This window comes from Pristiophorus japonicus, chromosome 10 (assembly GCF_044704955.1).
Source record: "Pristiophorus japonicus isolate sPriJap1 chromosome 10, sPriJap1.hap1, whole genome shotgun sequence".
NCBI lineage: Eukaryota > Metazoa > Chordata > Chondrichthyes > Pristiophoridae > Pristiophorus > Pristiophorus japonicus.
This window is the reverse complement of record NC_091986.1, coordinates 56,338,720-56,364,056: the sequence shown is the minus strand read 5'-3', so window position 1 is coordinate 56,364,056 and position 25,337 is coordinate 56,338,720.

Sequence of the window (25,337 nt, the reverse complement as noted above, 5' to 3'; positions counted from 1 at the left end):
GCGCTGGCTGTAACCCACTCATGCCTGGTGATTCACCACATGCAGATCTCGCCTCTATGCTACCACCTAAAGTTCATGCAGTGCCATTTTCAGAGATGATTCCCGGAAGAGTCAGATCGAGTGACAGTGCTTCCTTTCTCCTTCATTCTACTCCTCCAATAGGTCGGGGACAGGCTGGGCTGGTAGCAGCTCTTGCGTATCTGAAAGAAGAAAGGCACAAGGGTCAGGTTGTGGTGAGGGTAGGGAGGAAAGCAAGATGTGCATCCTTATACCATCAGCAGCTTGTCAGTGAGAAGAAATAGTGCCATGTTAGATGTGAGAAGAAGGATTAGGTGTAAGCATACTGTCATCAGCAACGCTTTTAAACTCACCACTCACCGCGGCCTCAGTGACGACCCCTCCAATTATTTCCAGCACTGTCTCCACCAGCGCAGTAAGGTTTTGAAGATGTGCATCCCCTCTGCCTGGCTGCTGCTGCTCATGTCTGATATGTACCATGGTGGCCTGCAACAGAAAGGGAAGTGTGTCAGTGAGTGTGGTGTAATGTGTTTGGTTGATGTGCCTGTCATGCTTGAATAGCCGGCAGTGTGTGCAAGGTGTGAGACGTGTGTGTGAGACTTGCAGCAGTGGTAAGTCTGTGAGGGTGAGGTGAAGCTATGATTGTGAGGTATGAGCTGTGATTTTTAGAGATTGTTGGTAGGTGAGTGATGGGAAGTGTGATGCATTGAGCAGTGTGTGAGGCTAGTGGTGCAGTTGGTGGGATATGGCATTTGAAGATGCATTCCCTCACCTTGACCACTCGTGTGCGATCATTAAACTTCTTGACATACTGATCCAGGTCCTGGGGGAAACACAGGTAGCATTAATGGCTTCCACTGTCTCCTTCCAATGCCTTCTGGCATTTTGCCTGAAAGGCCTCCTGCCCCATATAGGTAGTGTTGTGTATGGAGAAAGAGTCAGACTGAACACTGTGAGCTCAAAGTAAAGTGTGACCTTAGTCTTTTATTGCAGGTCTCCAGAGTGCCTCTCCAACCTGTGAAGCCTCCTTAAATACCTGTGCTCCCAAGGGATTATGGGATCCCTTGGGACTCCAGGGGAAGAGCCCTCTGGTGGCTATACAGAGTAAATACAAGTCCACATATATAACAACACTCCCCCCAAAGTCAATAGTGTAACTATTTACAATGTGAGTCGATATGGGGCCCTTCTTGCCCTGGTTGATCGTCTCGGTGTGAAAGCTGGTGTTGTTGAATCATTTGTTGGGCCCTCGCTGGGCTGCTGTGCAGCTGGCCTTGCTGGGTTGCCTGGTGTGTTGGGCCCTGCAGGGCTGCTGTGGATGATGGGTTCTGCTTCGAGGTCAACCGTGGTGCCGGTTGCCACTGGTGTGTATGTTGGGGGATCAAAAAAGGTAAGGTCCAAGGTGGGTTGCTCAGGATAGTACGTGAATCTGAGTTTGATTTGGTCCAAGTGTTTCCGGTGAATGAGTCCATTTGAAAGTTTGACCCGAAACACCCTGCAACCCTCTTTGGTCATGACAGTGCCGAGAAGCCACATGGGACCTGGTCCATAAATTAATACAAATACAGGATCATTGATTTCAATCTTGCATGACACATTTGCGCTATCATGGTATGCACTTTGTTGAAGCCGCCTGCTCTCTACCTGTTCATGTAGATCAGGGTGAACTAATGTGAGCCTTGACTGAAATGCTCTTTTCATGAACAGTTCAGCAGGTGGGATCCCAGTGAGTGAGTGAGGTCTCGTGCGGTAGCTAAGCAGGATAGACGATTCTGCATGAGCCTTCAGTTACCCTCTTCAGGCCTTGCTTGATGGTTTGCACTGCTCTCTCTGCCTGACCATTGGACGCTGCAGATGTGACATGTTTGATCCCGTTACGGGTCATGAATTCTTTGAACTCAGCACTGGTAAAACATGGCCCATTGTCGCTCACCAGGACATCGAGTAAGCCGTGAGTGGCAAACATGGCCCGCAGGCTTTCAGTAGTGGCAACGGATGTGCTGGCCAACATTATCTCACATTCAATCCACTTGGAGTACGCGTCAACAACCACAAGGAACATTTTAGCCAAGAACGTGCCTGCATAGTCGACGTGTACCCTAGACCACGGTTTGAAGAGCCAAGACCATGAACTTAGCGGCGCCTCCCTGGGTACATTGCTTAACTGCGAGCATGTATTACATCTGTGAACGCATGACTCTAAGTCCGCATCGACACAGGGAGAAACGGTTGATAGTTACTTTGTAATCGCCACAGATTCTGACAGTGCCATCTCCCTTGAGGACTGGAACAATAGGACTGGCCTACTCGCTGAACCTGATCAGTGAAATGATGCCCTCTCTTTGCAGCTAGTCTAGCTCAATGTCTACCCTTTCTCTCATCGTGTACGGTACTGCTCTCGCCTTGTGCTGGATGGGTCGCCCCCCGGAATTAGGTGGATTTGCACTTTTGCTCCTTGGAATTTCCTGATGCCTGGTTCGAATAGGTAAGGAAATTTGTTTAAGACATGAAGTGTTGTCAGCGGGCGATAGCGCTCGGACGTCATCCCAGTTCCAGCGTATCTTTCCCAGCCAGCTCCTGCTAATCAGAGTGGGACCATCATCCGGTACCACCCAGAGTGGTAGCTTGTGCACCGCTCCATTGTAGGAGACCTTTATGTAGCACTGCCGATTACAGGAATCAGTTCTTTTGTGTAAGTTCTTAGTTTTGTGCGAACTGGACTTAAGACTGACCTTGAGGCCTTGTTGCATCACAACCTTTCGAAAGTCTTTTTGCCCATGATGGACTGGCTCGCGCCCGTATCCAGCTCCATTGACACTGGGAGTCCATTTAGTTTAACATTATGCATTATCAGGGGACAATTCATGGTGAATGTGTGCACCCCATGTACCTCTGCCTCCTCGACCCGAGGCTCTGGTTCATCGTGATCCTCCGTGGATCTGTCCTCCTCTGCAACATGGTGGTTTTCAGGTTTAACAGGCTTTGTAGCTCGCCTGCCGCTCATTGGTGGTGTCCCATTGTTCCACAGCCCTTGCCAACGTAATCTTTGAATCAGCATGAATGGAAATGATGATCACCTCTGCCAACAATGTGTTAATGGCCTTACATTCATCACCCTTGATGGTGGACTCTGAGTCAGCTGTGGATGTGCAGCTGCAGGTATGTGTGACTTGCCCTGTACGTTACGATTCGAAAATAACATCGCTTTGTTCACAGTACTTGTAGCAGCACTTGTGTGCTGAGAGATTTGCTTCATATTGTCACTGGTGGCAATGAACTGGGCTATCGCTGTGGCCTTACTCAAGGTGGGGTCTCTACAGTCAAAACTTTGCGAAGTATGGTTTCATAGCCAATGCCAAGTACGAAAAAGTCTCTGAGCATGTGCTCCAAATGTCCTTCAAATTTGTAATGTCCTGCAAGGCATCTTAGCTCAGCGACATACTCGCCACTTCCTGGCCTTCAGACCTTTAGTAGGTGTAGAACCAGTACCTCGCCATCAGAACACTTTCCTTCGGGTTCAAATGCTTTCGGACCAGTGTGCACAAATCGTTGTACGATTTCTCTGTGGGTTTCGCTGGAGTGAGCAGATTCTTCATGAGGCCATACGTTGGTGCCCCACAGATGGTGAGGAGATTACCCTTTGTTTGGCAACATTCTCTTCCCCATCTAGCTCATTGGCCACACATCGCTCCACAAAAGTTTCCCAAACATCTCCCTCTGAAAATTTTTCTAGGATGCCCACTGTTCTCTGCATCTTTTAGGTTCGATATCTGTATCTCGTCGCCAGTTGTTGTGTATGGAGAAAGAGTTAGACTGAGCACTGTGAGCTCAAAGTAAAGTGTGACCGTAGTCTTTTATTGCAGGTCTCCAGAGTGCCTCTCCAGCCTGTGAAGCCTCCTTAAATACCTGTGCTCCCAAGGGATTACAGAGTGAATACAAGTACACACATATAACAGGTAGAGGACCTGTCTTCTTCAGTGCACCTTCAGGTCCAAGACCTCCAGTGCTCCATCAGATAATCTCCTTGCCCTTTCTCTTCCATGTGGCTGTATGCAGAGTGACAATGAAATGCTTCTGCAGCAAGGCACCTCCACTTTAAGAAATACAGAGCACCTTGGCAAAATGTTGTCGGCCAGTAGACTGCACCCGATATTATGCCTCCCACCCCCCCCCAATTCTCAACCTTGTTTTCAAATCTCTCCATGGCCTTGCCCCATCCTCAAAAAACCACGGCTTGGGGTGGTGACGGCAGATTTGAAGAAAAGGGCGATGGTACCTGAGGAGAGAGAACCGTTAACAATATCTGCTAACATGGGAGCCAGACAAGATAATTGGGTGACCAGCAGTTTAATGAGCAGGAAGTGGTCAAGATGAGCTTGCAGAGGGCATGAGGTGTGATCAGAAAGAAACAGGACAAAGATGTGAGTTCAGGGCTAGTGCAGAGAGGAACCTTAGGTGCAGAGAGGAACCTTAGAGGATGCTTGGCCTGTTAGGGAAGGGAGGGAAGAGGGAGAGGCAGCTGATCAGATGATCGCAATCTTAGAGACAAAGAAACTCCTCACACTTGTTATCAGAGGTGAGGGTGAAGGAGACAGAGGAGAGGGGTTTAAGAAGACAGTTTGCAGTAGAGAAAAAAAGACTGGGGTTTTCATTGCATTCCAGAATCATCCTTGAATAGTGAGCAGTTTTGGAAGCTGAGAGCAAGACCCGATAATGCTTTATGTGATCCAGCCAGATGTGGCGTTGAATGGCTAAACCAGTTTTCTGCCATATCTGTTCAAATCTGCATCCCTTGGACTTAAGGGAGCGGAAATGAGAGCTGTACCGGGGCAACAGTCAGGGTGGGGGAGACTAATGGTTTTAATAGGGGCTAGGGCATCAAGTGTGGTGCTGAGGGTGTGGTGCAGCAGATTAGTAGCTGCAGAACTGTCATGGTGAATGGAGGGCCAAAGGCTAGACAGTTGCGATTTTGTAAGTGCAGTTGTGAGTTTCCAGGGGCAGACACAGAAGGAAGTAAGATTTTATGGGGGGAAGGGGAATGTGGATGAAGAGTGATGAAAGGAAGAATTAGAGATGGCCTCATCTGTGAAAAGCGTGCATGAAGCAACCCTGTAGAAATCCTGTCAGCGCAGCTTAAAAAGACACACACATCTTTCAGGTAAGTTTGGATTTCAGCTTTTGGACTATATATTTTTTATTTTATTGAAGTAGTGTCTTGGTGCAATAGATTTTTAAAGTTTTTAATGTGTGCAGGGTGTGGGGCTGGATTCTTGCAAGGCTTTGGATGGTAAAGGAAGGCCTCTGACAAGACAGAAAATGCTAGAAATACTCAGCGGGTCAGGCAGCATTGGTGGGGAGAGATACAGAGCTAACGTCTCGGGTCAAGATGCTGTCTGAACTGTTGAGTATCTCCAGCATTTTCTGTCATTCATTGAGCAGTGTGTAAGGCTCATGTTGCAGCTGATAGGAGACAGCTTTTTGAAGCTGCATTCACTGACCTTGACGACTGGTTTGAGATCATAAAACTTCTTTGGTCACTGGAGCCAGTGTGTGGGGGTGACACTGATGGCAGTGATGACCTCAGTAATCTGGTCCCACATCTTTCTTTCCGGAGTCTTGACCCCACTGCACAAAGCTGGAGTGTTGCCTGCGAGATCCTGGGTATCCCTTCCCTGGCTTGTTGAGCCATTTGTGCTAGTGCTGAAGCATTTTTCCCATTTTTTAGGTGCGGAAGGCTTTAAGAGCTGAAGACTACCATTTCTGAATTATTTTTATTGTTTATTTTTTCTCAGCAGGCAGTTGAGCTCTAAGGGCTAAAAATGCCTATTTTGAAATGATTTTTTTTCATTTTAGAAGGCACGACACTGATGTGAAAAGGGCTCAACACTGTTTTCTTAAAAGATAAGCTAGCTTTAAGCACATAAGCTTGTTCCTGGAATGCTGCGGCCACACTACATTGGGCCTCCTGCTGATACTACTGACTGCAACAGCACGATACACTATATGTTTGCATGGCACTAATTTAAATCAGCAGGCAGCACCAAAATACCAGTGCTGCCTGTACTCTTTTTGCGGGCGGCCTTTAACCTCAGCCCCTGGTGGCACCAGCTGTTTCCCAGCCTAATCACATTTCTAGGTCCATATGGTCTTCAAAACTAAAAAAAATTATTGTTTCTTTAGAAGAAATTATTATAAAAGGTAATTGACCCATTATGGATTTTCTGTTCCAATGTACCTATTAATTGACCTCTCCAGTGGACCTTTATCGTATTCAATTCCCAGATACAATGAAGAGGAAAAAGAAGTGCCAAACCTGTGACACTAGAGATTAGAAATTCATCTACTTACCACCACTCCGTAGTGCCATGAAATGCCGATAAAATAGAAGTCACCGTTCTTTTGCCAGATGGTAGCGGGTCCCGCGACGGTCGCCATATTTCCCTCCCCTTTTATGCTGCCGGTAACTGGCAGTGGCCTGGAAGATAAAATGGTGGCATGGTGATGTCAATCGTCGTGCAACGCTAACTTAACATCACCAATGTGAACTTCCGCCCTAGTGCTGGGTCCTAACCACACCAGGTTAAAGAGACACACACATCATTCAGCTAAGTTTGAATTTAAGGGTTTGGACTGTTTTTTTTTGATTTTATTGAAATGGTGGCTTGCTGTAATAGATGTGAAAAGTTTTTTAAGCATGTAGGGATTGCTGCTGGATGCTTGCAAGGGCTCGGATGGTAAATTAAGACATTTGGGAAGATAGAACATGCTGTGAATGCTCAACGGGTCACACAACATCCGTGGAGAGAAACAGAGTTCACGTCTCAAGTCAACATAGTGCCTGACCAACTGAGTACTTCCAGCATTTTGTGCTGTCATTTCAGATTTGCAGTATCCGCTTGCAGAGGGAAGAGGAATAGGCAGAGAGGAGGAATCCGTAGAGGATGGAAGGATGCATCTCTGACAGCCCTTTTGTGGCCCGGATATCTGGGGTGGAATCATCTACCGTCAAAATGGAATCATCTGCTGGCTGGGCAGGCTGTCTATTCTTGTTGACCCACTGGCTGGGCAGGCTGCATTTCTTGGGTATGTGAAATGAGGAAGGCACAAGGGTGGAGTTGTGCTGACAGGAGGACAGGAAAGCAAGAGGTGCATGCCAGGAGGAAGATAACATATGAGGATACCCGCATCTTGTATGCTTTCAGCCCCGCCACTGGCCAAGGGCACAACCGTGTCCCTGCTAAGAATTGACTGCACCATCTCCTCCAAGGGGGTGAGGTGAGGCTAGGAATGGGAGGTGTGCCTCTTCATTGGTGCAGATTATTAGTAAGTGAGTGATTGGGGGTTGTGCATTGAGCAATGTGTGAGGCAAGTGGTTCAGTTGGTAGTAGTCAGCTTTTGAAGAATCATTCACTGATTGTGACCAGCGGTCTGAGGTCATGAACCTCTTTGGGCACTGGAGCCAGGTGATGGGGGCGACAATGCTCACAGTGACAGCCTTAGTGATGTACTCCTACATTGTTCTTTCTGGAGGGTCTCTGGGTTCCTTTGAGTAGAGGGCTGCTCTTACAGTTTTGACCACCTGCACAAAGCTAGAGTGGTGCATATGAGACCCTTGGTGCACCTTCGTGGCTTGCTGAGCCATTAGTATTAGTGCTGAGGCAGTTTTACCATTTGTTGAGGTTAGGAAGGTAATTCAGCTTTAACAGCTGAATGTTCACGTTTGGAACTTCTTTTAAATATTGAATATTTCTTAAAAGCAGAAAGGGCTGAAAAATGTATTGATTCACTAAATTTATTGCTTCAGTGTGCATGGCTCCTTTAATTCTCAGACCTCTTCATTGCCCACAATTCCTTGCTCGAACTACAACTTTGCTCACAGAGGCTGTAGGAAGCTGCAATGCCAGACCTGGACAGAAACCTCATCACTTTTCATGGAAACTAGAGGATGGCAATAAATGTTAACCTTGGAAGCGATGCCCACATCCCAAGAGTGCATCAAAATATGTTTTTAAATCAAAAAAATATGTGGGCTTGGGTTCCTCCTGACCACTGATTTTGGAAAGCAACTGGAAGACCCTATAGCCAATGGCCATTACCACTAGTGGAGGCTATTCATGTCTACAACAACCACTGGCTTTCCACCCATGCATCTGACCACAGGTGCTTGCCAAGAGGAGTGCCTCTATTAGGGTCTGATGGGGCCATAATAAAGCCATGAAACTAGGAGGTGGAAGGGAATCAAACTCGTGGTTTTGTGCTTCTTATCTCTATCTTGTTATAAATATATGAGGTGACTTCGACTGTAAGATTTGGTTTGAGTTGAATATGCACCATTTTAACGGGAGTGTGATAGCATAGTATGAGACCACACTTAATCCAATAAAGAGATTACTACAAGAATCACCATCATTAATCCTTGGGTAATGCAAGATTGTAAGAGCAGATCATTGGAAAGATACAGCATCTAGATTGCAAGGAATTTTTCCGATAAAGCCCCTAAGAATCTAATAGATACAAGGCTGTAAAACAATAAGGAAAAGCAAAATGTACCGCCTCAAAATAAACAATAAATAATTTTACAAAACAAATTCAAATTAACATGCACTCTGTTTGGCTCTGGTCTTTGTCCCATTTAAAACTTAGGAAAGCACACAATTGTGCAAGTTCGTCAGATCCAATCATATAATTGCCTCTGTATATTTTCCCACTTTGCAATAATCACCTACTGCAGCCTTAAACCAATATCAGAATATATGGGAATATATTTTCATGTTGACATCAGGGCATAAAACTGGCATTGTGGGTCAGCTGCCCATTATAGAAACCGCTCAATTTTTATTTCCATTCATTTCAATGGATGGCCGATTCCCAATGTCAGATGTACCCATAGAGTCCTGTTGACACAAGTCAAAGTAACCATAATGGCTGGGTTGCAATATTGTATTGATTATTTTGGTCAGCAGGAAAAGTACTGACACAGTGAATATCTGCCATTGATGGCCATGCCCTGAGCTCTGGAATTCTCTTCTTAAACGTTACTGCCTCGACACCTCTGTCTCCTCCTTTAAAATGTTCCTTAAAACCTATCTCTTTGACCAAACTTTTGTTCACCTATCATAATGCCTTCTTCTTTGCTCGGTGTCAATTTTAATTTGCCTGATTACACTCCTGTGAAGAGCCTTCGGACATTGTATGACATTAAATGCGCTATATAAATGTAAGATGTTGTTGTAAATGCCTTCAGCAGATGGGGTACTTTCTGACTTCACAAATACGCAACAAAATATGGTTAATATAATCAGGAACTCTATTCGCAGAAGAGCTGTAGATGAGCACAGGAGTAAATCTTATCCTTCTATTCAAAAAAAAAGAGCAATATGTGAAGCATGGAATTATAGGCCAGTGAGGTATATTTTCAAGAATACTGTATGAGATCAATCAATGTTTATCTAAAGAATGCAGCGGGAATAGGGAGTAGACAGAGTGGTTTAGAAACAATTTGGGGCTCAATTTTCCCCAGTCATTTGCACCGTTTTTTCTGGCGTATTTATTTTTTTCTAAATTTCCCCCTGTGATCTGCGCTGGCATAACTTACTTAGTTACGATTTTTCTAGGCCAATTTTTTTTACATCACAGGAGCAATCCCTCATATCTGCGGCGTTTTTTTCAATTTTTCGCACGTTGGCCAACATTTTTTCCTCCTAGGTCGGCGTATGTGGCCACTCCCGAAAAACCTTCTGGGCTCTTAAGAAAACCAGCGCACATTCAAAAATCTGCGCTGAAAGACGCCATTGTTTTTAAATCGAAGATTTTGGAGGGAGTCAAGAACACTGTCAAAAACAATAATGAAGTTCAACATTTTTTATCTGTCAACATAGAAGTGTAAATTTGTTGGATTTCAGAAGTTTTCTCATTTCTTTTACTCACTCATACGCCACCAGCGAACGTCTTGAAGCAGGGCTGGAGGGTCATAGCTTTCGCCAGCAGAATCAGCCCCGCGTCCAGACACAGTGGCTCAGGGCTCAGCTACAAAACAAGCCACGGGGGTGAAGCGGGAGGAGAGAGAGAGAACGAGGTGCCAATCGGAAGCCTTCTGCACTGAATAATGCAATGAGTGGGGTGGGCGGAGGAAGGGAGAGGGAGAAGGGGAGCAGTCACAAGACTCTAATTAGTTAAGGGGGGGTGCGAGAGAGAAGAAGTCACAAGACCTTGGATGTGGTCCATCCATACAGACCTTGGGGAGAGAGAGAACTGCGAACATGTCCTGCCTACCTACTTTCCTGCCGTTTTGAGCTTCTTTCAAAGGTTAAATTTAAGTATGGAGGCAATACTGACAATTGCAAGCCTTCTGCATCACATAGAAACACAGAAACATAGAAAATAGGTGCAGGAGTAAGTCATTTGGCCCTTTGAGCCTGCACCACCATTCAATATGATCATATGATCGGTACCCCATTCCTGCTTTCTCTCCATACCCCTTGATCCCTTTAGCCGTAAGGGTCACATCTAACTCCCTTTTGAATATATCTAATGAACTGGCCTCAATAACTTTCTGTGGGAGAGAATTCCACAGGTTCACAATTCTCTGAGTGAGTCACAGTGCTATGTAGGAGATAATTGATTCGATGTCATTGCATTAGGAACATCAGAGCCTGTAGGGTGCTGGGCAGGAGGCCTTACCCACCTTGGGTATATCGAGACAGGAGTTCGTACCTCCACCTGAGTGATGCAGACTGTTTCAGAATGCTGCATTTCCGTAAAGCAGTTGTAAGTGAGATCTGTGAGTTGGTGAAAGCAGACCTGCAACCTAGAAGTATCAGGGGGACTGCTTTGTCAGTTGAAGTGAGGGTTACAGCTGCAATTTCATTCTATGCCTCCAGATCATTTCAAGCTACAACTGGGGATGTGTGCGCCATCTTTCAACATGCAACACATGTCTCCATTCGCCAGGTGACGGCTGCACTGTATGCGCAGAGGAATAGCTTCATAAAGTTCCCCATGACTGCCCAAGCAATCCATGACAGGGCTGTGGGCTTCTTCAGGATTGCTGGCTTCCCAAAGGTACAGGGCATCATTGATTGTATCCACATCACCTTGCGAGCACCTTTGAAGGATTTCGAGATGTACAGGAACAAAAAAGGCTTCCACTCCATTAATATGCAGCTCGTGTTTGACCACATGCATCATATCATGTCAGTCGATGCAAGATACCCTGGGAGCACCCATAATGCATTCATTCTAAGCGACAGCATTATATCTGCCATGTTTCAGCAGTAGCAGGCAGAAGGGCAGAGCTGGCCACTGGGAGATAAAGGGTACGGCCTCGCCACCTGGCTGATGATGCCCCTACGCGTAACCTGGACAGAAGCTGACTGGGAATACAACATGTCGCACATTGCGACGTGCAGCATCATAGAGAGGTTCATTGGCATCTTGAAACAGCTTTTCCAATGCCTGGACCATTCTGGAGGCTACTTGCTGTACTCACCTGAGATTGTCGGTCAGTTCACTGTTGTGTGCTGCATGCTGCATAACTTAGCCATCATGAGGCAACAGCTTTTGATAGTGGAAGACCCACCTGCGGTGAGAGTGGCTGATGATAATGATGTGGAAAATGCAGGTGATGAGCAGGAGGAGGACGAGGAGGATGAGGAAGCCATGCAAGTGCCTGAGGCCGGAGCACGATGGCGGCCGGCGGGCCACGTGCCCCTTTAATGATTGCTCGAGCCTTGCGCCAGCAGCTCATCCGTGAACGCTTTACTGATGCCTGAGGGCTCAGCGACAACTATTCCACATGGACATGTTTACTGGTTGGAGCTGTTCCGTAATGTTGTGTTGTGTTACTGGAACATGATTCCGTTTTAATGTAAGATATATTTTATTCAAATGTTTACAATGTACTTAACTTAACATCAATAAAATTATTCTTGTATCAAACTTTACTTTAAGATCACTCTTTATGATCACTTAAAAACTCGGAAATTTACATAACTTACAAAAAACATTTAATTTGAGAACAGTTCCAACAGTAACAACAATAATAACAACAGCAGCAGCAAAGAAAGGCTGCACCCATCTCTCCTCCCCCTTACTCTGACCACCCGCTGCGCTTGGTCTTGGACTCTCCACCTCCCCTGCCCACAGGTGGTGCAGTGTTTCTGGGTTTGGTACCAAGCTTATTCTTTCTAACATCTCGGGTACTGCACACCTCTTGAGGAGGTGAGGTGGGGGGGGGGCGGTGGTCGGCGTCAGGCGGCAAGTTGGAGGGCCCAGGCGGCAAGTTGGAGGGCCCAGGCGGCAAGTTGGAGGGCCCAGGCGGCAAGTTGGAGGGCCCAGGCGGCAAGTTGGAGGGCCCGGCTTTGGGCTCTTCAAAGGCTGTTGTGGGGATTGGAGTGGGAGTGACAGTTGATTCTGTCAATGGGTGTGGGACTGGGCGTGTTCACATATTGCAGCAGCTAACTCCAACCTGACGTCCCTCATGCGCCCTGACAGTGTCTCAATGACCTGCAACATTTCCTCCCTCAAGTTGAGCAAAACTGTCTGAACTACCTTCCTTTCCCTCCCTCATATATATGGATTTATTCAGGTGTAAGGGAGATTGATATTCAAAGTAATTTATCAATTAGGCAGATAGGCTAGGAAAAGATACATGAACTTTACTGTGGAGATATATATGGATTTATTCAGCGATCCTGTTCTCCCAACACTTTCTGAAAGGATACTGCAGATCAATTTCTCTGACTTCTGCTCCCACCTCATGAGGCTCCGCACTGGAAGTGTAGGATCATTGAATTTCCCCCATCAAAAAAAAATCCAAATTGCAGCAGGAAACAGAGGTAAATAAAGAATTGGTCATCAGCAAAGAAAGAAACAGAAAAAGACTTAGGTACAATCAACCACTTGTTAAAATTACCCGAGTTGATTCAAATTTCTTATTAACAGGCCTAATGAAATAAATGTCAAGCGCATTTGTTTACAGAGTGAAAAAGGTTATTTTAATCCTGTATAACTTATTGGTCAAGCTACATTTAGAATATTTTGTGCAAATTTGGGAAACCAACAGTCATCCATTGTATTTCCTCTTCCCACTGAGAAAACACTAAGGGTTGGATTTTCGGTTGTATTTAGCCTCAGTTAGCGGCCAGAGGGGGCGTTGATGCGAGTGGTAGAGCTTAGCGACCGGTTGCACAGCTTTTGGCGCCCCGACGGAAAATTCATTAGCGGCTCACCAGGGACGCAAACCATTAACACCTGGCTGCTGACGATCACTCCGATCATGACCCGGTGGCTAGATTCGGTGCAGCTGCCTCATTGAGCACCCACTAATAACAATGTCTGGAAAACAGTCGGTACAGGATTGCAGAGTGGTTAACTGGTGGCTACTTAAAGCAATGAGGAAGCGCTTCTCTCAGAGGTCACATCAGTGCAATGTTTACACAGTGCATGGTGTGTGAGCCTCCGTGTTTGCAGCGACATACTTACATAATAGTTCAGTGTTACAAAAAGTAAGTTGCTAAATTTTGATGGGTGCATTATTATGCCGCCAGCGTTGCATTGAACATGCTCTAGCAAGGTGGCATGAAGATAAAAGACCATGTCTGCGGCTGAAGGAGGACAGCCCCTAGACGTCAGTGCAGGAGGCCATATCCCCATGGCTTCACCGGTGGCAATGCTTATACCTTTCCGAGGAACAGTGTGTCAGAAGGCTGCGCTTCCAAAAGGAGATAGTTGCAGTGATATACCATCTCCTGCAGGAAGACTTGCAGCCTCACATCGGCACCAGGACTGCACTGCCCATCGCAGTGAACATCACAGTGGCACTCACCTTCTATGCCTCTGGCTCCTTCCAGGCTGCATCAGGAGACATATGCAGAGTCTCACAATTCGCATCACATTGCTCCATCTGCCACATCATACAGGCACTCAACACATGCAGAATGGACTTCATTATTTTCCAGGGGACCAGGGAGAAAGAGGATGAGTGCGCACGTGGGTTTGCCAGTATAGCTGGCTTCCCGAGGGTGCAAGGAGCATTTGACTGCATGCATGTGGCCTTGTGAACACCATTCCAGAATGCAGAGATTTTCAGACACAGAAAGGGATACCACTCCCTAAACATGTTGCTGGTGTGCAACCACACACAGCGCATCCTCGCAGTCAATGCTCGCTATCCTGAAAGTGCACATGATGCATTTATCCGTGGGAGAGCACTGTGCCTCAACTGTTTCAGTCCCTAGGGCAAGGCCGAGGCTGGCTGCTCAGGGACAAGGGATACAGCCTGGCCACCTGGCTAATGACCCTAGCCCTAACCCCTTCCGCAACCCCACCACAGAGCCGGAGGAACGCTACAATGAGAGCATGCTACCACCCACAACATCATAGGGCAGATAATAAGGGGTGCTGAAGCAGCGATTCCGAGGCCTGGACAGGTCTGGAGACAGCCTTCAATACTCCCCTCAACAGGTCTCACAATTTATTGTGATGTGCTGCATGCTGCACAACTTGGCCATCATGAGGGCCCAGGCCTTGCCAGTGGGGATCTCAGGCCCACCTCAAGAGCACAAGGAGGAGGGGGAGGAGGAAGATGAACAGGAGCCTAGCGATGTCCCGAATGTCCAGCGACATGAGGATGATCAGCAGCAGACATGGAGTAGGTAGGCTGCTAATGTTGGCAGTGCCATGGCTATTTGACGACGGCTCATAAGGAAGTGCTTCTCTTAAATGGAGGTAGCTGAGTTATGCAGCTAATAATGACCACGCATTGTGCCACGATAATGCCACATTGTCGAGACAACTGAACAGTCAGACATCAGAGGCTGAAGGAAATGGTTCAACTAACATTTTATTTGGCAAACATGTCTCAATCAACCCGCAAAATCTCACACCCTCCAATTAAACAAATGGAGTAACCAACCCTTCAAAAAACACAACAGATGCTGAAATTTCCCAACATGTATTCATAGATCCCACATTTATTCAGTGCGTCTTCCGCTGGCATATCCAACCCCTCTGTCTCACCTCGCCTCCGTCACCTACTGCTCATCCTCAATGGGTCCTCAGCAGGACCACTTAAGGGCTGCTTTGTGTCTGAGGGAGACAGGACAGATGCACAGGGAGGAGGGAAGAAGAATAAGAGCACTGTAGTGCTAGGGGATTCAATAGTTAGGGGAACAGAGAGGTTTTTCTGCGGCCGTAGAAGTGACTCCAGAATGGTATGGTGCCTCAATAGTGCCGGGACCAATATCCTGGCAGAGAGTTTTGCTAGTGCTGTTGGGGAGAGTTTAAACTAGCTTGGCAGGGGGATGGGAACCTGAGAATAGATTCAATAGGGAAGGAATTATAGCTGAAATTGGATAGAAAGAATTTAGAAAGCGAATCTGTAAGACAGAGGAAACAAGGGTTAGTAAGTAGTAATCAAGGAGGTCTTCTTATGCTAAATGGTATATACTATAATGCAAGTCATATCTTCGGAGAGCACACAACACACAACCTGTAAGATAGCTGCAGGTTCCGGCATCTTCTGACCTGCTGGTCAGGTGACCTGCTGTTTATTAAACAGCACTAGCTGCAGTAACACAGGCGTCCACTGTGTGGAGCTACAGACATTACACTTCTCCCTCCTGAATGAAGAAGTTATTATAACAAACAATCATCATACATAACTTGAATGGTTATACATAACAAAGGATATGGTCTTATTTTGCCATATTTACAAATCAAGCTTAACCACTTGTTTTCTGTTTCGAAGTGGACACCTTTGCTCTCGAACAGAACCTTCCAAACATGGTGTTGAATTTAAACTCATCTGAGGCTGATCCTGAGGGAAGTTTTCCTCCAAGGGATGCCCTAGATTTCCATTTGAATTCTCTCTAATTTCAGACTGTTTGTTTTCCTGACTCGGACTCACACTTAAATTCTCTTGGATTTGTTTCCAGTACATTGGATTTAGGATATGCTACTGGTATATCAAAACTATCTGATGAGTCAGAAATAATTGACTCACTCCCACTCTCAATTACTTCCATGTCTGTGGGTAAAATATGATCAATGTGAAGAAACCTAACATGTCCATTATCAAAGATCTTGATCAAATAGGTGCGAGGACTCATATCTTCCCCACTCTTCCTGGTAACCACTTTACCCATTTATGGTGATGGCTCATCACTCTCACCTTCTGATTTAATTTCACACTTCTCTCTTTTACTTTACCTCTATCATGATTCTCTTTCTGTCTCAATTGAGTCTCTTCTACGGACTGTGCCAAGTTTGGTTTTAACAACGAGAATCTGGTTCGTGGCTGTCATTTGAGAAATAAGTCTGCTGGTGTTCTACCAGTAGTTGTATGAGGAGTATTACGATGCGTTATTAGAAAATTAGCCAATTTGTGATTCAATGACAACCTTTGGATTTGGATCCAACATTTGTTTGATGAGGGCACGTTTTACGATTTGTACAGTGCGCTCTGCTGCACCATTCGAAGCAGAGTGGTATGGTGGAACCTTGGTATGTTTCACACCAATTTTGCTCGTGAACTGTGCAAATTCTTCTGAATGAAATTGTGGTCTATTATCTGAAACAATTTCTTCTGGGATGCCAAATGAAGAAAATAATCTTCGCAAAATGTCTAATGTTTTACTTGTTGTTATTTTTCACATTGGAAACACCTTGACCCACTTCGAATGGCTATCAATCACAATGAACAATTGTTGTCCTTCGAGCTCAGCAAAATCGATACGTAGCCTTTGCCACACCCTGGGAAGTCATTTCCATGGCTGTAATGTACTGATGGTGTTTGCTTGCTTACCGACTGACTCACGATGTACTCTGTATCTTTATCAAGACCTGACCACCATAAGGAACTGCGTGCAAAACTCTTGGTCAAGCACATTCTCAGGTGCTGGTCATGGAGGTCTCCTAATAATGTGGACCTGAATTTATTTGCTATAACCACTCTTGCACCCGACATGATACAATCTTTATCGACTGATAATTAATTCCGACGAATGAAGAATGGATAAATATCTTTGTCTGTTACCTGGTTTGGCCATCCGTTTGCAATATAATCATACACCTTTGACATAACTGGGTCATGTTTAGTTGCTCTATCAATCTCTTCAGCTGTGACTGGCAGTTGATCAATGTATGAAAAATAGAACATCTCTTCCCTATCGGGTGTAACTTGTGATGGGGAAGGCAATCTCGACATAGCATCAGCATTAATGTGATCAGGTGTTTGTCTGTCTTCAATATCATCTATATATGCCTACAAAATCAAAGCCCATCTCTGCATTTGTGGAACTGGGGACTTTGGATGGAGGATTGCTGTCAGAGGCTTCTGGTCCATAACGATGGTAAACTTACAACCATACAAGGATTTGTGGAACCTCTTGACCTCAAAAATTAATGCCAAAGTTTTTCTTTCGATTTGCACATAATTACGCTCAATGGCACTGAGAGTGCGTGAAGCAAAAGCAATTGGTCTCTCCTCCTCACTATGTAATACATGAGAGATCACTGCCCCAACTCCATACGGAGAGGCATCACTTGTTAGCTTGATCTCCTTAGATACTTCATAGTGAACTAACATGGTGCTCTCTACCAATTTGCTTTTACACTCCTTGAGTGCTGTATCGCATTCTTTTGACCACTTCCAATGGACCTGTTTTTTCAATAGTTCATTCAGTGGATGTAATACTGAATTTGGTAGGAACTTCCTATAATAGTTCAAAAGACCCAAAAATGATCGCAGTTCAGTGACATTCTTGGGAGTGGGTGCATTTCTAATTGCATCCAGTTTTTCCTTGGTTGTATGTAAACCATCTTTGTCTACCCTGTACCCTAAGTACTCCACTGAGTTTTGAAATAACTCACACTTGCGAGCAGACACTCGTACTCTGTGCTTCTCTAGCCATTTGAGGATTTCATTCAATATATTATTATGAATTTGCCTATTTGGTGCTGAAATTAGTATGTCATCTAAATAATATACTACCCCTTCAACACCTTGCAAAATCTGGTTCATTACCCCTTGGAATATGACAGGGGCGGAAGACATTCCAAATGGTAGCCTATTAAATTGATATAGGCCAAGATGGGTATTTATAGTCAAGCATGACTTGGACTCCTCATCTAGTTCAAGCTGTAAGTAGGCATTCGTAAGATCCATCTTTGAGAAAATCTGACCCCTGTCAGTGTTGTGAACAAATCTTCTATATTTGGCAATGTATTGGGGACATTACCCTTTAGAACCTGGTTTACAGTTACTTTATAATCATCACACAATCTTACCTTACCATTAGACTTAGGTACAACAACAATGGGTGCAGCCCAATTACATCGATCTATCTTGGAAATAATGTTCTCAGTCTCTAGTCTTTTGAGTTCTTACTCAACTTTCTCCTTGAGTGCATATGGTACGGAACGTGGCTTGCAGTAAACCGATCTAGCGTCCTCGCCGTGAAGCCTTGGATCGGACTGCCCGTTTCACAGAATACCTTTGGATAATTCTTGATGACATCATCCTTTGACGCAAATCTCATTTCAACATGAAAAATCTCACTCCAGTTCAGCTTCAGTGATCCCAACCAATTTCTTCCTAGTAAGGCAGGCTTGTCTTCTGCCACTAATATTAGAGGCAAGCTCTGAACTTGATCCTTGTATTTCACCGGTACGGTGATACAACCTACTACCGGAATGTTCTCTCCCGTGTAGCCTCGCAGCTCTATCTTGGCTTTCTCCAATGGGAAATCCCGCAATTTGTCGAGGTATAGCGACTCCGGTACTACGCGCATGGATGCACCATGAATTTCCATGGGTATCTTGAATCATGCAACATCTATGTGGATTATGATACTTTTTGAATCGCTGTCCATTAACCTCGTGCTTCTGATGACGTTTATCTCTAACATCTCCTCGTCCTGTTGTTGTTCTTCCATGCTATGTAGTCTCTGGGGATTTCTACTCATAGCTTTGAAAGCTGGTTTACCCTTCAGTCGGCATGCCTTCGCAAGATGCCCAGTTTTCCTGCAGACATAACACTCTGCCTTCACATATAGACAACTTTGAGCAATGCATTGTCCCAGGCACCTATAGCAGGATGTCAATGCTCTGTCCCATTTCGAGTTTCTGAGACTTTGGGGCCCCACTGCCTTTTACTTTGAACCTGCAGGCGATTCACCTCAGTTGTCTGATGATTGAAATTAGTATGAAATTCTTGGGAATATTGGTCGGCTATGCTCATCGACCTAGCTGTCTGGCAAGCTAAATCAAAAGTCAAGTTAGGCGTCGTCAATAACTTTCTTCTGATCGCATCATTTTCCATCCCACAAACAAAGCGGCCTCGCAATGCTTGGTTTTGAAAGTTTCTGAAATTACATTGAATAGATAGCTTTTTTAATGCTACAATATTTTCTACGACCTTCTAATTTCGTATTCCGAAAGAATAACTTTCAGCAATTTCTAACAGAAGGGGGCTATAATGTTGTTCTAACTTCGTTAGAATCTGTTTCAGCATTGTATCCTTTGGCTTGTCAGGCACAAGCAAATTTATCAGTGTTTTATACAACTCGGGCTCGGCCTCAGTTAAGAATATAGCTCTTTTTTGTTCCAACACCACCCGTTTATTGTCTTCATTACCGGGAATTTCAATGATATTATTTGCAGTGAAAAATATTTCTAGCTAATCCACATATGCTCTGAACCTTTCACGGTTGATTTGAAATGCCCTCAAATGCCCTATAACTCCAAAAAGGTCAGCCATTTTGACTCTGGCAGTGTAACCAAGTGTGCTCGTAATTTACCTCAGATTTGTAGCTATTTCCAAAAATAGAGAAGCTCTCAAAGTCTCTCTGTCAGCTGGCTGAATCCTTCGCCAACAAAAATTTCAGCTTTGTCTTATCCAGTTACATCCCATTCTCATCGACAAATGTCATATCTTCGGAGAGCACACGACACACAACCTGTAAGATGGCTACAGGTTCCGGCATCTTCTGATCTGCTGGTCAGGTGACCTGCTCTTTATTAAACAGCGCTAGCTGCAGTAACACAAGCATCCACATTGTGGAGCTACAGACATTACAATATCGAGTAAGGCGGATGAGCTCAGGGCACAGGTAGGCACTTGGGAGTATGACATTGTAGCCATTACAGAGACATGGCTGAAAGAGGGGCAGGATTGGCAGATCAATATTCCAGGTTACAGGATTTTTAGACAAGACAGAGAGGGGGTTAAAAAGGGAGGGCGGGTCGCTGTATTGGTTAAAGAAACTATTACAGTGGTGAGGAGGGATGATAGAGCGATCATCAAATGAGGCTATGTGGTTGAATTGAAAAATAAAAAAGGGGCGATCACACTGCTGGGCATGTATTATAGACCCCCCAAACAGTGGGAGGGAGATAGAGGCAAATATGTAGGCAAATTGCTCTGAAGTCCAAAAAACATAGGGCAGTAATAGAAGGGGATTTTAACTATCCTAATATTGATTGGGACAAATATAGTGTGAAGGGTATACAGGGTGCGGAATTCTTAAAATTCATTCAAGAAAACTTTTTTCGTCAGTATGTAACAAGCCCAACACGAGTGGGGGCAATTTTGGATTTAGTTTTGGGGAATGAAGCTGGGTAGGTAGAAGGAGTATTAGTGGGAGAGCACTTGGGTGCCAGTGAGCATAATTCAGTCTGATTCAAGTTAGTTATGGATAAGGAAAAGGATAGACCGGGAATAAAAGTCCAAAATTGGGGAAAAGCTAACTTTGCTAAGTTGAAGAGTAATTTGGCCATTGTGGACTGGAAACAGCTATTTGTGGGTAAATCGGTGTCGGAACATTGGAAGACATTCAAGGGGAAGATCGGAAGGCTCAGGCCAAACATGTGCCCTCAAAGAAAAAGGGTGGGAATTACAATTCTAAAGCCCCCTGGATATCTAGGGACTTGCAGGGGAGGATAAAGAAAAAAAGCAAGCTTATGTCATATACCAACGGCTAAATACAGTAGAATCTTTGGAGGAATATAGAATGTTAAGAGGTAAAATTAAAAAGGATATTAGGAATGCTAAGAGAGAACATGAAAAATTCTTGGCTAGTAAAATTAAGGAAAATCCAAAGATGTTCTATAAATATATTAAGAGCAAGAGGATAACTAAAGAAAGAGTAGGGCCTATTCAAGACCATGTGTAGTGGCGGAAGATGTTGGTATGGTTCTTAATGAATACTTTGCGTTTGTTTTCATAAAGGAAAGGGGCAATGCAAATATTGCTATCAAGGAGGAGTGTGAATTTCTGGATGAAATAAATATAGTGAGAGAGGAGGTATTTAGGGGTTTAGCAGCTTTGAAAGTAGATAAGTCCCCACGTGCGGATGAAATGCATCCCAGGCTGTTGAGCCAAGAAAACAGGAAACAGCAGAGGCCTTGACCATCATTTTCCAGTCCTGTTTGGATTTGGGCATGGTGCCGGAGAACTGGAGGACTGCTAATGTAGTACCCTTGTTTAAGAAGGGAGAAAGGGATAGGCCGAGTAATTACAGGCCTGTCAACCTAAACGCAGTGGTGGGAAAATTATTGGAAAAAGTCTTGAAAGACAGAATAAATCTACATTTGGAAAGGCAAGGATTAATTAGGGACAGTCAGCATGGATTTGTTAAGGGAAGATCGTGTTTGACTAACCTGATTGAATTTTTTGAGGAGGTAACCAGGACAGTCGAAATGGGTAGTGCGTATGATGTAGTGTATATGGACTTTAGCAAAGCTTTTGGTAAGGTCCCACATGGTAGATTAGTCACGAAGGTTAAAACCCATGGGATCCAGGGCAAAATAGCAAGTTGGATCCAAAATTGGCTTGGAGGTAGGAAGCAAAGGATAATGGTTAATGGATGTTTTTGTGACTTGAAGGATGTTTCCAGTGGGGTTCCGCAGGGCTCAGTTCTGGGACCCTTACTTTTTGTGGTACAAGTAACTCTCGATTATCTGTACACGAATCTAATGGAGAACCCACTGCAACGGCACTTTAAAAAACTGTTGCACATGTGAATACCAGCTGACATAATGAGGGTTGTCACTTCTTCCCCGGTCAGGAACAGATGAAAAACAAAACCTATACTGCAGTCGGTTCTGGTTACTTACAGGGAGGTTACACTATTGTGGAGGATCTTTGGGATAGATGAAGTTCCGATACACATGATAGTGTCCCGTGTACAGCTGCAACGAGATGGACATTGCGCTGTTTTTCTAATCTCAGCACTGGATAACAAGCTGATCCCAACTGCAACAGGAAGCAACGCAAAGCTCCCGTCCAAACTACAGTACTCATTTTTGGTCTTTAACGTGCTCTTACAGCCCTGGGTGCAATTAATTATTTATTGAATGTTCCCACTCCAGAGAGTTTAAAAATATCCGCATCAAACACAATAAGGTTCACCGTGTCCTTGCCCGCGGTTTTACCTTTCTCTCCACATGAAAGACCACGGATCAAATTACAGGGGCATTTAAATTACAGCGGCATTTAAAAACAAAACATAACTAACACAGATGATGTGAATCCATTGTCATGTATTTTATTACCTTCACGCTAAGATAACACGCACTAAGCCTTTGTGGTTGGCTCTATCACCGTCAAATTTCAGCTCTGAGAAGTGCACTTGCCCTAGCGGCAAAATCATTTACCCGGAATAGCCCAATCCCAAGGGACCCGGATAATCGAGAGTTGCCTGTATATATCAACGATTTAGTTTTGAATATAGGGAGTATGATTAAGAAATTTACAGATTACACTAAAATTGATTGTGTGGTTGATAATGAAGAGGAAAGTCATGGACTGCAGGAGGATATCAATCTACTGGTCAGGTGGGCAGAACAGTGGCAAATGGAATGTAATTTTAGAAGTGTGAGGTAATGCACTTTGGGAGGGCTAATAAAGAAAGGGTATACACATTAAGTGGTAGGCCACTTAAAAATGTAGATCAAACAAAGGGACCTTGGAGTGCTTGTCAACAGATCCCTGAAAGTAGCAGGTGGATAAGATGGTTAAGAAGGCATACGGAATGCTTGCCTTTATTGGCCGAGGAATAGAATACAAGAGTAGGGAGGTTATGCTTAACATAGAAACATAGAAACATAGAAAATAGGTGCAGGAGTAGGCCATTCGGCCCTTCTAGCCTGCACCGCCATTCAATGAGTTCATGGCTGAACATGCAACTTCAGTACCCCATTCCTGCTTTCTCACCATACCCCTTGATTCCCCTAGTAGTAAGGACTTCATCTAACTCCTTTTTGAATATACTTAGTGAATTGGCCTCAACAACTTTCTGTGGTAGAGAATTCCACAGGTTCACCACTCTCTGGGTGAAGAAATTCCTCCTCATCTCGGTCCTAAATGGCTTCCCCCTTATCCATAGACTGTGTCCCCTGGTTCTGGACTTCTCCAACATTGGGAACATTCTTCCTGCATCTAACCTGTCTAACCCCGTCAGAATTTTAAACGTTTCTATGAGGTCCCCTCTCATTCTTCTGAACTCCAGTGAATACAAGCCCAGTTGATCCAGTCTTTCTTGATAGGTCAGTCCCGCCATCCCGGGAATCAGTCTGGTGAACCTTCGCTGCACTCCCTCAATAGCAAGAATGTCCTTCCTCAGGTTAGGAGACCAAAACTGTACACAATACTCCAGGTGTGGCCTCACCAAGGCCCTGTACAATTGTAGCAACACCTCCCTGCCCCTGTACTCAAATCCCCTCGCTATGAAGGCCAACATGCCATTTGCTTTCTTAACCGCCTGCTGTACCTGCATGCCAACCTTCAATGACTGATGTACCATGACACCCAGGTCTCTTTGCACCTCCCCTTTTCCTAATCTGTCACCATTCAGATAATAGTCTGTCTCTCTGTTTTTACCACCAAAGTGGATAACCTCACATTTATCCACATTATACTTCATCTGCCATGCATTTGCCCACTCACCTAACCTATCCAAGTCGCTCTGCAGCCTCATAGCATCCTCCTTGCAGCTCACACTGCCACCCAACTTAGTGTCATTCGCAAATTTGGAGATACTACATTTAATCCCCTCGTCTAAATCATTAATGTACAGTGTAAACAGCTGGGGCTCCAGCACAGAACCTTGCGGTACCCCACTAGTCACTGCCTGCCATTCTGAAAAGTCCCCATTTACTCCTACTCTTTGCTTCCTGTCTGACAACCAGTTCTCAATCCATGTCAGCACACTACCCCCAATCCCATGTGCTTTAACTTTGCACATTAATCTCTTGTGTGGGACCTTGTCGAAAGCCTTCTGAAAGTTCAAATATACCACATCAACTGGCTCTCCCTTGTCCACTCTACTGGAAACATCCTCAAAAAATTCCAGAAGATTTGTCAAGCATGATTTCCCTTTCACAAATCCATGCTGACTTGGACCTATCATATTACCTCTTTCCAAATGCACTGCTGTGACATCCTTAATAATTGATTCCATCATTTTACCCACTACCGATGTCAGGCTGACCGGTCTATAATTCCCTGTTTTCTCTCTTCCTCCTTTTTTAAAAAGTGGGGTTACATTGGCTACCCTCCACTCCATAGGAACTGATCCAGAGTCAATGGAATGTTGGAAAATGACTGTCAATGCATCCACTATTTCCAAGGCCACCTCCTTAAGTACTCTGGGATGCAGTCCATCAGGCCCTGGGGATTTATCGGCCTTCAATCCCATCAATTTCCCCAACACAATTTCCCGACTAATAAGGATTTCCCTCAGTTCCTTCCCCTTACTAGACCCTCTGACCCCTTTTATATCCGGAAGGTTGTTTGTGTCCTCCTCAGTGAATACCGAACCAAAGTACTTGTTCAATTGGTCCACCATTTCTTTGTTCCCCGTTATGACTTCCCCTGATTCTGACTGCAGGGGACCTACGTTTGTCTTTACTAACCTTTTTCTCTTTACATATCTATAGAAACTTTTGCAATCCGTCTTAATGTTCCCTGCAAGCTTCTTCTCATACTCCATTTTCCCTGCCCTAATCAAACCCTTTGTCCTCCTCTGCTGAGTTCTAAATTTCTCCCAGTCCCCGGGTTCGCTGCTATTTCTGGCCAATTTGTATGCCACTTCCTTGGCTTTAATGCTATCCCTGATTTCCCTTGATAGCCACGGTTGAGCCACCTTCCATTTTTTATTTTTACAACAGACAGGAATGTACAATTGTTGTAGTTCATCCATGCGGTCTCTAAATGTCTGCCATTGCCCATCCACAGTCAACCCCTTCAGTATCATTCGCCAATCTATCCTAGCCAATTCACGCCTCATACCTTCAAAGTTCAAAATTGTATAATACTC